Genomic DNA, 11,438 nt, shown 5'->3' on the forward strand with positions numbered 1-11,438 from the left:
TAGTACAAACTTTTAGGAAGTAGTAAACAGTTCCCGTTTCAAAGAGCTTGCATTCTAAGCTCCTGATCTTTCCAATGCCTACAAGTTTGTTTAACTTTTTTTCTCTGAATTAAGTTCAGTTTAAGTCCATGAGATTATACACATACATAAAGCTATCCCTAAACTTTTGTCGTATGAGAGCAAAGATAAAGATAGGGCGTGAGATAGGAAGTATTTGTTATCCACATCTTGAGGATGAGGAACTGAAGCACAGCAAAAAAATGAGATCCTGATCCTCCACAGAGTGTAAATGTGCTTAATTCTTCAGCATGAGTAATTTCCACCAGGTTTGCCATGCCCTCCGGACTGAAGCATAAGGTCTGGATTTCAGTGACTGTCTCTGCCACCGATTCTACGTAAGTAACTTAAGTTTTGGTCCGGCGCTTAAATTCAAGTGCATAAAAAGCGCGGGACGCGTTTTGCACGGGATGCGAAAGACTTGGTTGAAGTAAAGCAGGATGATCTGACCCCTTAGCTCTGGAGCGTTACAGGTGGATGTCTGCAGCTGACGGCCTGTGACTCCCGGCCGTATCGCTGTGCCTGGTCGCTGCCTGCCGTGCGGCGACACCCGAGTCCCGGCACCGTATGAGCCCGGCCCCGGGAGCGCCCGTGGGGCGGCGCGGAGCCTGGCCTCTCTCCCGCGCTTCCAGCTGCGCGCAGCCAGCGGGGCGCCCCGGTAACAGGTACCTCGGCAGGTAAATGCTCCTCCGCCCCGGGGGCCGCCGCTCGCCCGCCGCCGCCGCAGACACCGGCACCGGTGGGGCAGGAGCGTGCGCGGGTGCGGAGCGGGCGGCGGCCGCGCGGGGCGGAGGGCGGGCGGGCGAGCGGGAGCGGCGGGGGAGGGACCGGGCCCGGAGCCGCCGCCCGCGGGGCAGCTCCGGCACATGGAGCGGCGCCAGCCGCGCCGCGACAGCTGCCGCCCGCCCCGGCCCCGGCGTAGCAGGTACCGAGGGGCGGGGGGTCCCGGGCGGGCACCAGCCCCAGCCCCCGGGGCGAGCGGGCGGTCAGCCCCGGGCGGCTGAGGTGCGCGGGTGAGGAGGGGCCGTGCGGAGCCGGTGCTGCCGCGGAGAAGTTGCCGGGCGCGTTAAGTGGGAGACTGCGGAGCCCGGTCATCCCATCCCATCCAATCCCATCCCTTTCTCCCCCTTCTCTCCGTCCCACACGCTTTTTTATTTTATTTTATTTTTTAAAATTTAAAACATTGAGCCGAACATACAGCTCGGGTGTAATCCAGGCGTTTTAGAGTGCTTCCTTAAAATTTCAGAGATGAGTAGCCATAAGGAGCTGGCCGAGAAGGGGTGTTCATTGATTCAGATGCGGATTGGTCTCTCTTCTCCTCGAGTCAGCTACAGCACTTCGGTTCATTCAAAGCCCGCGTTCCAAGTGCTTGCGCCCGTAGTTTGCAGAGGGGAGGCAGGTACGGAGGTCGTAAAAACTATTAGGAAATTGTAAAATTAGCAGCCCCAGTGCGCTTGAGGGGAACGGCATTAGAGAAGTTGCTGACTTCCGAATAGCGGTGGCACCAGAAGTTTTCCTCCTTGCCATACGGTCTGTCACAGCTGGAGAGTTTTTTTCACCCTGCTCCGCAAAGTTACCCTCTCTGTGAAGGGACGGTTTCGCTCTGTTGTCGTTGCTAAAGAAGATGCGCTTAGTTAGAAACTCTGTGTGTGAAGAAATGCGTTCCCACTGCAGCAGTCAGTTCTAAGGAAACTTTTAATTTTGTGCTTCAAGAAACCTGATTACTTCTTGGATTACTTTTCTACCTTGGTTTAGAAGGTATGGTAACGCTGCCAGATATTGTGCAAAGCATTCTGCTTCCAAAATTGTTAAAAGTTATTAGTACTGTGTCAGAAAATATTGTAGTGTATGATTGCAAATTATCTCCAAAAAGTGATGTTTGGTGGGATGCAAGAATTTTTAGACTGGTATGGACATTGGTTTAAACTATGTAAATTGTTGCAGAGGAATAGAATGTTGTTTCTTTTTACTTTTTCTTTCTTTCTTTTTCTTTTCCTTCTTTTTTCCTTTCACTGAGTCTTACACATGTAAGTGCAAGAAGTGTTTTCAAGGACTTTGTGTGGAGATTAGGATTTAGAGCTTCTTGACTACTTATTTTACTTTCCAATATCTGGATGCTACCAAGGTTACATCGATATACATTTATTGTCCAGATGTCCAAACCCTACCTAAATTAAATAAACCAGGTATATAATCCTGATTGTATTTTGTGCAGTCACATTAACAACCCATTTCTAGACTTTAATAATTTTGTTTTAAAATTCAAAACTGCAATGCATTGTAAGGTCCAAATCCTTTAAAAGACACACTTTGATAGTTTCAGCTGACTGCTCACATCAGTTGTAACTCACATGAATGCTGCAATATCAGGGAGTATGACTGCTCTTAAACATTGTAAATTATCGTTGAAATGTAAAGAAAAAGAATATTAGTACACTGCATTTAGAAATAAGTACTAAAATTCCTTTCAAGTACTTGGAAATACTTTCTCTGAATCAGCTACACAGGGGCATGTTCTGAGTGGCTTGTTGCACTGCTCTCTCACCTTGCTAGTGAATTGCATAGTTTAAGGTGTTTAAAGCCTTAGTGAAGTAGAAAAATGAAGGATGGGATGCCTTTAGCTTCTGAATTTTCCAAACAAAATTTTTACACTTAGGTAACTTTGTTTATTCTTTGTTCTCTTCTCTACTGAGGGAAAATGTAAGTCCAAAAAGTGAGAATGGATTTGTCCACGTTACCATGAAAACGCCCCGTTTGTGGGTTAATATAAGAGTAGATACAGTAGTTGGTACTATTTCTCTTTTCTAAAAGGTTTCTTTGCTCCCATGAAGAGATTTCTTTCTAATACTGGCATGCTCTGCTTTGATTTTAATTCGTAAGTGTTGGTGAAAAAACTGAATAAAAAGCACTGGACATACTGCTTAGACTGCCTTATGCTCCCACCCCCTCAATACTTAGCAAACTCTACCAAGTTTTAGTTTGATGGCTGTATGCCTTACTCCTTTATCAAAGCCTTTGAAACTGAAGCCTGTGGACATGAGAAACCAAGTGCAGACCATGTGCAAGACCAAGAACTCTTAAAACAGTACATGTCCTTATGATAGCTGTCTGTAGCAGAACTGTGGGGGGGAAGTGTCCGAAATACTGCAGAGCTCTGCACTTTATGTAGTTCATGTTTCTATTGTCCCAGACTTGCTTTCAGCCTTAAAGATTTTCAAGATTTTCTCACAAATCTTAATATTGGTGACTATCCATGTGCTTTTTTCCTTTTTTTTTTTTTTTTTTTTTGGGGGGGGGGGGATAAAGTAGGTAAAACTCAGAACATGATATACTGCAAGTTTATGAAAAAAAATAGAAATAGAAATTATATCCCTAATTATAAGGTAAATTTAAGATAAAAGCCAAGGAGAAATCAGGTATCCACTGAGTGAGAAGATTGGCCAGACTAAAGTCAATGGAAGTCCAGTGCTGGACATCTACAGCACCCAGGATTTCAAACCTAATGCACTGATCCTTGCAAGGGTCCTCTACCTACTGGATATGGCTTCCAGGGGAAATGACAGGAACACAGAAGCATAATGTGAAATTGTACTGACTGTCCTAATTCAGTCAGGGAGGAGTGATGGACCCTAGTATTTGAAGAGGAATCACTAATGTCTCTGGGCCAATGTAATGATGGGAAGACAGGGCAGAGGACTCTTTTCTCTTTGCCCTTCATGCTCCCAGTAACTGGAGAAGCTTAGGCACTGATCCTATGTGCCTCCTTTATCCCAGCTGAGTATTTCTCAGGGTGGCTGCTTAACTACAAGTGACCAAAGTGACTTGGTGCATTTTTAGTAGGTCCCATACTCATAAGTTGCACTAGAGAGACAAGATTGTCGTATACGTCTGACTTTCCACCCCAGCTCCCAGCTGCCAGTACTCCCTCCAGAAATGATCTTGTTGCTTGTTTCCCTATATAAACATGAACAACACCTTTCTCATTTGTGTTGCATGCAGTGTGCCATTAAAAAATGCAATAGTCTCCATCTCGGCATTACTGCAGCAGTTTTCCTTTCCCTTGTGGACCTTAATACCAAAAACCTGGTCTGCTTGCCGCTTCCACTGCATAGCAATGCAGAACTGTAACTGGATAACCAATCCACAGAGTTTTAAAACAATGCAAAACTTCTTTCTCATCATTAAAATTGGATAACTCCAAAATGAAGCCAAAAACATTTCCAGACATATTTTATTTGAGCTTAGATACTTCTTACACTAACGCCACAATTCTGCAGAAAACAAGGAAATGGGTCCAGTCTGTATTTCAGCAACAGAAAACAAGGGCATAATGAATCGTATGCTGTTCTGGCAGATCATTTTTGGCGATGTACTCTTAAAAAGTCCAGAGGATATCAAAAGTCATGGATCACAGCCTAATTGTGTGGCTCTTTGTCAGGAAAACTTCCATTGAAGCCTTCTGGGACTTTTTTTTCTCCTGTTTTATGTGCAAGAAGAGCTGGGTCCATAGTAATTTTTGTTTTTTAGTCAAGATTCACATATGTACTTGATTACATTTTGACCAGTCATTACTTTCTACTATTATTAAAAGTAATAGAATTAGACCAAAAAAAAAAAAAAATCATAGTAAAATAGTAAAATTTAGTGTAGCAATAATGGGAACTTTGGAAAATATTGTCATCCTTATGAGAGTAAGGCAGGATGCGCTGCTGGCTCCCCTGGAATTTCCCTCCCAAGTGACAAACACCACTTTTCTAGCAAGTATAAAATTACTCAGAGAGGAAGAATACTGGGAATACATTATGCCAGTTGAGAAATGGAAGATAAGGACTCTCATCAGTTTTTCTGGGACTATGATTCTTTGGGAAGCCTTTTAAAATGCGTGCAACTCAATGCAAGAGTCAAAAGAGGAAAGACCTGTTCCTCACTGGTATTTTTTCTATAGTCCAAAGATTATTTCCCTCCCCCCCCAACACTGGAGTGGAAGAGTGTTCACAGATGCATTCGAATGCCATCTGAAGCAAGGCAGACAGCCCCAATCTTGTCAGCTTTTTGGCATTTTTTTTAAACAGGAGTATATTTTAAATACCTTCCACTCATCCAAAGTAGCTGCAGGAGTTTTCTCTCTCCAATGACTATCCAGCAAAGTGGACTGACTACAGCTGGGAAACTCACTGCTTCCGAAGTCAACTGTGGCTTCTTGTCCCTATGTCTGTAATCTATACATAAACCTAACTACAACTTGGAGTCAACAAGAGTTTCATTTGCTGCCTAAATTTAAACAGAATTATGTGTACCCCTTAAGGTATGGTGGAATGCATCTTTATTAAAACCTCAACAACTTCTGCCTCACCCTTCTCCTTCAGAACACAGCTTCCTCCATGCTTTAAGCTGGTGTACAAGAAGAGATTGCAGGGGGTTTGCCCTAAGCAGGTTACTTCCAACACTGTGGTGGCTGCAAAAGTAGGTCCTAGTTCTGAAAGGATACATGCATGTTCTTAGCTTTGTTTGTACCATTGCAAATTCTTGGGGATAGGACCATGCAGGTTTGGGAGCATGCCCATGCTTCCTGTATAAATGCTCCCAAAGGCCGGTCAGACTGCAGGCTTGGATGAGCAGTCACACTGAAATCATCGTGTTTTTTAAGCGTTGGTAACTGTCCACTTATCTTGCTTATTTTGCTTATTTCATGTGAAAGATCTACATTTCTTCTTCTGATCCCACTTGCCCTAGCTTTCTTGGTGAAAGAGAAACTTGCTCTGTAAGAGAGATCAGATTCCCCACTGAATTGCTTCATTTTTCTGCTTGCTTCAACTCACTGAGAACAGCAGAGCAATCGTAGTATAAACCTGGAATTGACCATAGTGGATTGGACTCAAAATATTTGCAAAAGCAGAGTGAGTTAACTGAAATATATAGTGTGGAGGAACTTGCTAATTTGTTTTAATTTTAGGAGTTATTTTTAGGTTTATTTAAGGGGAAAAAAAATCACACCAATCTCTAATATGTTTATTCGGGCTGGTAATGTCATTTAATAGTCCGTAACAGCCTGAACAGTTTGAAGGGAAATTAGGAAGCAATTCTGTGATCATGAAGGAGAGTTACTGAAACCTTCTATAATTTGGACAAATTGACTACTGATATATTGTAGAGTATACTTGGCAATAACAATTCTCAACATAAAGAGATGCTTTTATGTTTTCTCTGTTGCATATTTAGATACACTGTGGTGAGGACATCCTACGCTTTTTAAATCAGATAAATAGCTAGATAGATACAAAAAGTACAATTCATCTGCTGTTTGCCTCCCGTTGAGTGAGAGCTCTGAAAGAATATCCAAGAGCTCTATTTGGCCACTTGAGAATATGCTGTGTTCTTAGATTGAGTGCCTTAATTTACACCCCTCACCTTTTATAGTCAGTTTATTTATAAGATGGAAGTGTGTGCATTTTCTTTGTCCTGGTGAATTTAGTCCACATTTCTGCTTGATTTTTAGTGAATAAAGGTGACAGGGTTTAATGAGTTATTAAAACTTGCCCTTAATTAGGAAAATTACCCTCATATTTTTCTCATATTGTGGAAACTATTTATAATGACTCTGGTTGCAATTCAAAAACTTGAAGGAAGAACCTTTTTCATATTTGCAATGATATCAAGTCCAGTAATTTGCACATAAAGTCAATAAAAGAATGGATTCTTTTATTATCTCTTTTAGCAATGAATTGTTACATAAATATAGTTCAAGCCCAGAAAATGCTAGGAAGGGCACATATGGAAAATACATACATGATACAGGATGCACTTTTTATCATTTGTCAGTGATGTGAAAAAGAATTCCCAAAGAACTGAGAATTATGTAGGATCTTTGAGACAACTTTTTTTACACCCTCACAATTGTTCCCTAACATGGAAATTAATTTTACATGTGCCAGACATTTAAATGTTTCACATCTGCACTGTTAGCAGAGTTCTTTTCTTAATCTTGTGTGTTGAATTACAGTGCTTCCTTCATTTTGCAGACAGGAGCTCTCCATTGAAATTTCACTGTATGCTCATAATTGTATTGTCAATTTGTGTAGTTAACCAGCATTTACACTAGGCAGGAATAGAGAAATGACTGAATAAACTAAACATCTCCCTAGACTATGTAGAAAATGCTGAATACAGAATTAATGCAGAGGGAAAGAAATTGATCCACTTAGTTTTAACCTTTTTTCTGTTTTAATGCAGTCCTTTAAAAGACCTGGAGGTGTTTGTTAGGTTTTTTGAACAGAAATGGGAGGACATTGAAGTGCTCAATACTACTCTCAGTTTTCAGAAAGGACCACCCCTCATCTTAGTAGTTATTATTTACATTGAGCTGTGTGATGAGGCGGAAATTAAAAATAGAATTAAAATGGTTCTAAAGTAGAGTCATTCACAGAAATTGTGAAGTGTAACATATTAAATTACAATAATAAAGCTAATTATCAGCTGCTTGCTGAGATATTGAATGCTTTTAATTAAAACTAGTTTGTAGAATTCTAGCAGTTTTCTTCAAGTATTTGAAGATTGGTTATACAATACAGATTACCTTTTTTCCATGTTTAACAGTCTTCCTGTTGCATGTTCAGTCATATTTAGCACATTTGAACATGAAGTTACAAGTCTGTTTATACATATATTAGCTCTTCCATTTAAAATGAAGCTAAAAGTTAAATCCTTTTACAAAGGTGCCTTTATTCACCTCTCCTTTTGTTGTTGCCCCATATTCCTTGACTTCCTTGGATACAAGAGGCTTGGTTCTGTTAGGTTGAGACCGTCTGGTGCAATTAGAAATGCAGCTGTACTATCATTCTGCAGGCAGATGCAACTCCCAGCTTAAACCCCAAAAGACTGATGACACATACATGATGATGCCATTCCTAACCTGTTTTTAATGTGCAAATTCTCCTGTCAGGTATCTTAAGGGCTATAGGAGTTTAACGTGTTTTTCAGGCTGCAACCTCCTTTTCCTTTATTCACTTATTTCTTAAACTTCTCTTTATGTGTCTTGGGTGGTTGAATGTAGGACCCATTTTAAGAGCTTTGCTTCAATTTAGGTTTTAAAGCAGGTTGAGCTTTTATGGTTTTGGTTGCTGGTTTGGAGTCTTAGTTTGCTAAAGCTGTAGGCTATGTGCTGAGCAGCCAGTAAGACATGTCAGAGACCACGAAGAGAGATGTGCTCACACACCAGCACTCCATTAGAGCCAGCTGCTCTAGTGACCAGTGTGAGTGGTCCCTTTCCTGCAGAGGGGCTGCTTACAGAAGTGGGGGTTGCACAGTCAGGCGTTTCCCCAAGGTGGCTGTGGAAGTAAGGCTGGGGTTTACCTCTTTGCTTGTTTATCACAGTTAACCCAGAGCTGCCACCACTGAGGAATGCATGTTCCCCTCACTTTTTGTATTTGCAAAAGCACCTGCAGAGCACCAGGTCCCTTGTAGAAAGTTTATTTCCCCTCCTCTCAAGACTTTGTGAGTGCTTATTTTCTGCTTTGAGGTTTCATTAAAATGTACTTGCCCTTGTGGGCTGCACTCAAGACAGAAGTGTTCCTTCAGGGACCTTTCTGTCTGCTCAGCATGGCTACAACTATGAACTGTCAGGAAATGTGCAGTTTGTTTTGGTGTACATTTGTGAAATCCTTGCAGCACCAGAGGTAGGGCTCTCTGTAGATGAGAGGACAGCTCTGAGTTTAGGTGTGCTGGTGTAAGACCAAAGTGGCTCCACAAATATCAGCATTTGTGATTTCATTTCCTTACCCTAAGTGAGGTTCCATTGTGCTGAGTGTGGAGCACATCTTGTCCCAGAGAAGTCAGTACATACACAGCTCAGGAAACACAGAAGAGACAAAAGGATAGCTCGTCTTTGGCCTTGGATTAGGTCATTCTGTTGAATCACATCAGTGGCCCAATCTTGCTATCTTTTAGTATCCTAAGAGAACAGGGTTGTAGGAGGACAGACATACTTACACATGCTTTATTTCAATTGATGAAGCGCTGTATAAATGCTAAGCATTCATTTCTTGAGAAGGAGGTTTACTTTTGAATTTGCTGGGAGATGAAATAATAAACCAAGATTTGCAAATAATTAATTTGCTGTATTCTGAAAGATTAGAAAATCTTGACCTTACAATGGCTTCTTCCTGTTTACACCTGGAATTCTAAAAGGTCCTAAATCTGCTTCTGGTTGTAATTGACATTAGGAATAAATGGAGAAGTATTTCGAGTGATTCATGGGGTGTATTTTGATATATTATTAAAACATAGCATGAGTTATATTGTATAGAAAGTTGCAAGGAGGGAAGTCCGTGACAGGTAAAATTTCTTCTGGGCAAATGCTGACTAATTTTAATCCAAATTTTTGTGTGAGCATGGTTACTTAGATGCTTCCTTATTTAAAAAAAAAAAAAAAATCAACATAACTTTTCAGGGGTGTGTATGTAGATTATTAAGGAATTTAAGGTTGCAATATTTGATTCTTTTTCAAAAGGATTGTAGTAGCTTCATCTCCGAATCTGGTATTCACAGTCTGAAAAGGAAAGCATACAGGTTAGAGTTCCTTATCTGAACAGCCTTGAAGAAATAGTTTTATCTATTTTGAAAGGAATTTTATCTATTTTGTAGCTCTCGTAATAAGGAGCCAAACTTTGAAGCTATTTAGATTCCTAAATAGAAGAATTATTTGTTATCACCTAGGTGCTAATCCTTGTCCTGCTATAAATGAGTGAGAGAGGTTCAGAATTTGAGAGCAAGTTTTTTTCAGTCAGGTGCCCACCAAGCTTTTGGTTTCTAACTTCGGGCTCCCAAATTAGCTGATAACCTGAAGAGATGTGACTGCATTGAAGACAATGAAGCCATACACACTTCTTATGCTAGTGAAGAATTTGATCCATAAGTAAAACTTTAACAATGAAAAATTACAAAACATCTTTTTGACAAGAAAAAGATGTCAGAAACATTTCTAAAACATTGTTCTTTTAGATAAAAAATTATAAAAGTTTCTTGATTTACAAATTGATAACAAATAGATGCATTAGTGCAAATCCCCACATCCATACATAGGATCTCTTATTTTCCAGACAGTGACAATGTTTCTGCTGATTCTAGAGCAGAGGAAAGGGAGAAAAATCAGGGCATGGTTTCCTATTCGTAGATTTACCATACCAAAGGCAAAGGGGTAAATTCTACTCTTAGAACTTAAAATTTAGCCCAAGACCTGTTATGCTCAAGTCTGGTGTGAAAAACCTTTTAACAGACACAGAGCCAAAACCTACACGTGGCCCATTGCAGAACTGAGATGGGGTGGCAGGTGTCCTGTCATATATTCTTTGCTGATGCAGGGCCTAAGCTGAAGTTAGTGGGATTTCATTAGTATTTGCCAGATACAATAACAATACAATTTTCCTTTGGGAGAGATTCAAAACAGTTTTGAGGATTTTTTAAAGTTTTTTTTTTTTTTGCTTTTATCTGTTTGTTTAGTGCTTGTGGATCTTAATCTACATTTAGGAACCATGTTTAATTGTTCTCAGTAGTTATTGTGAAGGAAAAAAAATCTTTCCATCCTCACTTTTCCACCAGCTCTATTTCCTCTCAATGTTTCATCGCCGGGAAATGGATCAGCTTTGCCAAATGTCTTAAAGTCACCTAATTCAAGGATAAAACCTGATATCATCAGTGTGAGATGTGAGGGTGTGTGTTTCATGACAGGCAGTCATCCAACCTCACAGAAAGCAAGCTAAGACAATTCCACTAAAAAAAACCCATAACAAACTGTACTCCAGTTTACCTTCATTTAAAAATACCAAAGCAAGCAAACAAAAATGTGTCCTGTAGTTTAGCTCTTCCTTTAAGAAATCAGGAAATGGGACTTCTCCATTGGGAAGTGTTTTCCAACAGAATTCTGCTTGATGACAGCAAGATGCAGAAAGGGGCACAGCTGAGAAGTGCATGGCAGAAGTTGCAGAAATGCTGAGCATAAGACTTGTCATGACAAAGGCAGGTAAATTCAGGAGTACAAAACTAGAAGAAACTTTCTCCTTTGCACCTTCTCCCCTTGGCGCTCCCAGGCCTGCTGAAGCCCCAGCAACAGCGAGAAGGCAGGTGCAGTTGGAATAAAGGGCCCTTCCTGAGTGTGACTCTTTTCTGGTGGGTATTTTCTTGGGGTGTTTTTTTTTGTTTGGTTAAGGTTCACTGTCCTCTGAAAAAAATGTGTAGTAATCAACTGATTAATAGTAGCTGGGTGACCCTAGAAGGCAGTAATAGATGCATTCATATCTATTTTTTCCTGCTTTGTGTTCAGTCATACTTGCTGGAGAAGTAAGGCGGTTGTACCTTGCCACCTGCCATAAATACACCATGCTTCCAGT

General features: G+C 40.8%; 1 protein-coding gene across 15 annotated transcripts in view; it reads left to right on the forward strand.

Annotated features, from left to right (window-relative positions):
- Positions 1-333: 333 nt before the first annotated feature.
- Positions 334-11,438, forward strand: part of IKZF1 (IKAROS family zinc finger 1) — a 70,632-nt gene continuing 59,527 nt past the window's right edge. For 3 of the 15 annotated variants that reach the window (XM_048312467.1, XM_048312506.1, XM_048312516.1), the window contains exon 1: positions 1,229-1,815. The gene's annotated coding sequence lies outside the window, so the exon portion shown is untranslated. Of the gene's footprint in view, positions 396-523; positions 735-917; positions 983-1,226; positions 1,816-10,602; positions 11,218-11,438 lie in introns of those variants that run through there. The other 12 variants (XM_048312403.1, XM_048312458.1, XM_048312430.1 and 9 more) reach the window with 11 other exon arrangements.

The sequence above is a fragment of the Corvus hawaiiensis genome, chromosome 1 (assembly GCF_020740725.1).
Source record: "Corvus hawaiiensis isolate bCorHaw1 chromosome 1, bCorHaw1.pri.cur, whole genome shotgun sequence".
Lineage (NCBI taxonomy): Eukaryota > Metazoa > Chordata > Aves > Passeriformes > Corvidae > Corvus > Corvus hawaiiensis.